The sequence below is a fragment of the Marmota flaviventris genome, chromosome Y (assembly GCF_047511675.1).
Source record: "Marmota flaviventris isolate mMarFla1 chromosome Y, mMarFla1.hap1, whole genome shotgun sequence".
NCBI classification, from domain to species: domain Eukaryota; kingdom Metazoa; phylum Chordata; class Mammalia; order Rodentia; family Sciuridae; genus Marmota; species Marmota flaviventris.
Genome location: NC_092519.1, coordinates 8330747 through 8335900, shown reverse-complemented (window position 1 = coordinate 8335900; position 5154 = coordinate 8330747).

Sequence of the window (5154 nt, the reverse complement as noted above, 5' to 3'; positions counted from 1 at the left end):
TTAGGCTTTGGTAAATACTTAAGGGTGAGCTTTGAATTTTGTGTCCAGAATATTACTCTGATGAAATAAATATGCATATCATGTGACATGAGAATCTCTTCCACCATTTCTGGGAGCAATGTTTTGAAGGTCTATAATTTCATATTTGTGGATACACATAGGTGTACACTGTGTCTATGAATATAGAGATGATGCATGAATAGACCATACTGTTAATAAATAATATAACTGGTTCCAACATTTAATAATTGATTGAATCAATATCTTAAAATATATATGAAATCTGGTATCCATATACATACATTTATTCCAACTACTTATATATCCAGTGGTAATATTAGGGTTACTAATTATCATGAAGAGTATGTGAGATTTGCTTCAAAAACTATTGTGGAAATCAAAAATAATGTGTTTGGAAAGAAGTCTCATGAAAAAGGCAGTCAAGAATCATGGAGCAATATGTGTTCTGATGCAGGAAGTGATTGAATGTGAATCATATGCCTATAAATTTGTGTAATGTGGATGAAAGGATATATCATATCATATGATATATATATATATATATATATATATATATATATATATATATATATATATATACTGAAGAAATACTAATGAACCAATGTTGAATGAAAATTAATGTCAAAATAGACATCATGTCCCAAATGAATCTACTTGCATTGATGTAAAACTGGGGCCAGTTACTGCAGAATTATTAGGCTTAGTACGCACTATTTACTGAACTTAATTTTCAGTACTAGGAAACGAATATGTACACCAGGACAATTAATATTTCTGAGAATGATAGAGTGAAAAGTTGATTATAAATCAACATACATGAACATGAAAGAATAGTGTATAGTAAGACACAAATATTTAATATTTTGAAAACCTTGGAGAGTATATTCATATATATAGATGATGTATATACAGATGTATCACATACACAGATGTATATGTGTGCATATATATATATATATATATATATATATATATATATATATATTAAAATGTAACAATATATATGCCAATCAAAATTCATAATGGAATAGATAACATTCACAGATCAAAAAATATTTATTTTTTGGAACATAGTTTTATGTATATAAACTTGTTTAAATATGGAGCTCACCATAAGTTGAATTTTCATTTCCCTTAGGGTTTGGGGGGAGCCATCTTGTCACAGAGTTTTTATTTTCCAAAGTCAGAGAACTCACAAGAATGCACCTGTGACAGAAGGGAGGACTACATATATGCATATAAAGAAAATGTTCTGAACTAGGCTTAAGAGAAATGGAGTCAGCAAGTTACACATTTGTTAACTTTGAAAATGGGTGGAGAAGTATTTAAAATGAAAAGGTACCTAGTTTTATAAAATATACCCTTGATAAAGCCAAAGGTAAGTTCAAGGATGCACCATGCCTCCTATGAACTGCTTGTATGTCTTTTCTGTTTGGTTTACTTTTAACCATCATGTTAGGATTTATATATAGTCAGAGATTAGTAGGGTATGGGTTAGTGTCAGAGATTCAGTATTTCAAGTGGAAAATAGAAAAATGAATCCAATGGGTATGCAAACATGTACTACACAAAAATCCTCCCACTGTCATCCAGAACAATGACTTGACATTACATTCACACAAAATAAGACACAATTAGAATAGAAGTGGAAGAAAATCTGTGAATACATATCGGGAATGGAAAATGCTCATGAGCTCACAACCTTGGAGGTGGCAAAGGAGATTACAAAAGTAGAAGACAGGGTAAACATTCCACAAACATGGAGGTGAGCTGGCCCAATGACTTCTTGACAACCTGCCACTGAGTTTGCACACTTGAAATATATGTTGGTGTAAGGAGCCTTAGCTTCCTTTGTAGTGAGACCATCAAAGCTGGGTATGCATCTATGTTAACTGGAGGACATGGTTTCTTATTTTCCAATGAACATGAGGCAGCAGAGTTCAACCCTTTCTTGGTAGGTAAACTGTGCCCACTGGGGGCAGAATGTCTCCCAATGTGGATTGTGAAGGCATTGGGTCATCCTCCACTTTTCATGGTGTTCCTTGCAGCTGCACTGGGAATTTGGTATTTGCTTCATGAAATTCAAGAAGGTCAACTGGGACACAGTGCTGGAGGCAGTTCTGTCACATGAGGTGGGTCAGGGACTGCAGGAGAAAATATCAACTGGGCTGCTATCCCATACATTTTTACCCCTTGATTTGAGCAACATGATTCAGAGAATTGCCAAAAACCTCTCCTCATAACAAGATGTCTTTACATATAAGGTTCTTCTTGCTGCACCATTGCAGTCACATCTCATTTGGAAGCAAACGGCAGATCCACATGCCCCAACCACAGAGGTTTTATCACACACCTGCACTCCACAGCTCCAGGCCCATTTCCCATCAGGCTACAACTCACTGGCATCTCTGTTATACACCATTTTCATGAATTAAAGTCCATCAAGGCACTGTCTGGTTCAGTCATGATGAACAACAGGAAATACAAAGGTTCTCCAGTGCTTCCTTGTCATGGGAATTTCAAAAATTTCACAGTATTGGTCTAGCCATATTTCAAGGATGAATTAGGTGGCATTGTGGGTTTCAATTCTTTCTGGATCCCTTAAGTGGTGAGGAATCTCTTCCAATGAATGCTCTAGAGAACTCACTCTGGCAAGGCTTCCCAAAGAGTGGACAAAAAGTCAAATGAGCCAGACCCATCGGGGTCTAAAATGTGAGGTCCTTGTGTGTTATGACTCTCAACTATAGGTGCCAAGGCTTTAATAAGAAAATCATGTGATATCCTGGCAGAAATTCCCAGTGCTGAGGAGAAAGCCATCCTGAGCCTAGATCTCAGTTTCCAAGGGTGCCTCTCATGTTTCGCCTTCTAAAATTGCCACACAATTCATGGCAATACTTCTCTGAAGTCAGTTCCAGAACTCAGTCTCTAATGGGAATCACACCAGAGTTCAAGCTGAGGTTTACCCAGTCATCTCTTCCAACCACCAGAGGAATGACCACAATTAAACTAAAAACACTCTCACGTGGCCCTCATCTTCTTCCATATAGACACTCATCATAACATTCTGGCTGGAGGTTTCCCTAAGGGGAGCAGCCCAAGATGGTGTTGAAAATAAGCTCCCATTCCCTTCTATTGCCTAAAGTCATGCTAGCCTGATTACCATTCCTGAGAACCAGGATAGATAATATGGGCCTGCAGTTAATACTGCTCCACTTCTCAAATTTGAGGCCCACTCACTGCCGGGTGTAGATTCTCTATGTGCATTTGAGTTATGACAAAATCCAAGCACCTATGGCCTAGCTACTACAGAGCTTTGAACAAACTCATTGGACCAAAATGATCCCTGTTCTCACTTCATGGAGGTCAGGAACCTTACCAGAGGAAGGCAAGAAGCTTCATCCAAAATGAATGTTCTTTTTGTCATTTTTATTTTGGATGGACATATGGAATCTTTATTTAGTTACATGTCATACTGAAAATCTAAGCCAATCAGCCAGGAGGATGATTCAGACACATACCTTTACAAAGCAATTAACAAAAGAGCCACAGTTGAGGCCCCTTCATTTCCATTTGTAAACTGTTTTCTTGAGCCTTCCCAATGGGGTGGTGTGAGGCAAAAACATTCCTGACATTCAGGGGAACTGAACAGTAGGTAAGGAAAAGGCCCAGGGACAGACTTTTTCTCAAGATTAACACTATGGCACTGACAGCTCTTGATCACGCTACTTGCTATTTAGCCAAGCAGGGTTTCTCCACTGAGAGCCTTACTGGTCACACTGATTTCTGAGTTTTCTGAGATGCTCAGCCTTCCCTTCAGCAATCCAGTACATGACCATTTCACAGAGCTTGGAGGTGGTACATATCTTGGATACCAAACCAAAAGCCCCTTTTGGAGAATGGGCAAAATTCAGGAAGAATACAGGAACTTAGGAACATAGTAGGTGTTTCCCATCTGCAAGGCAAGCAGTAGTCCATTCATAAATTGGCCAGGATGAGTGCTGGGAAGCTTTCCACTAGACAGGGCACATTCACTGATTCATTCTTTTTTCTACTGTGTACAACCACAGACATAGTGGGATATGTCAATAAAGAAATACTCACCTTGAGCAAAAGGACTCACTAGTAAACAGTCCACTCCAAACCGAACATTTGTCTTTCCTCCATTTTTCTCAGAACATGAGACAAAACCACAAATTCAACCGTGCACCCACAAAGAAACACCCCCCACCCCTGGAGATGGTTTGTATCTATCCAAAGTGTCCTGTGACTAGTGGGTGAATCTATGTTTGCCAGCAGTGGCATGACCTGTCTCAGGTGTGGTCTCCTTGGCCAACTCTGATGAGTTGTCATGATCTGGCGATGAGCCATTACATGCTTTCTCTGGAAAGGCCCCTCTTCAGTACTTTTCTGGAATTTGGCCATCCACACATCAGTAGATGCAAAGAAATAATGTCTCTGTCCTTGGAAAATCCAAACAAGTGAACCGACTGGGATGGGGACTGGCTATGGGTGCCTGGCTACCTTGATCCCAAGTTTGGGGTATTCCATCACCAAAAAAGTGAGGTGAGGCCACTTCCTTCAAGGAAGTGAATGAGGTTATGTTAGACCATGATGCAAGAAAAGACCACTGACTCCAATTAAAATCAAATTAAAGCAAGATTATTTCTTCCACTGGCCAGGTGGCCTTTCCCATCAAAATCCTGCAAGCCAAGGACAGCCCCGCAGCTTTCTTGCAGCCCAGCTTTATAGCCCCAAAAGTTACACAAAGGGGGGTTACAGATAATAAATCTCTGAGGAGCATAATACACAAATGTTAGTTTACATTTTTTCTGGACCCAACATCAGAATTTATGAAGGTCATTAGAGCCTCAGAGAGGGTCATTATTTGGTGAGGGAAGACCAGGATTTATGAGGCATCACTAAGGTTTAGGAAGGGGTTATTATCTGGTCAGAGAAAAGGGGGCATGGGTGAGTTCAAGGCACAGGCAGGCTTTCCAAGCAGCTTTACAACATCAAATTATGGTCAGGCTATACAGACATCCTATTTTTTTTTACAGAAAACAGAAATGAATCCTTCAAAACATGTGACAAACTGACTTCTGATCTTAAGAGAGAATTAGGCTAGGTATATCA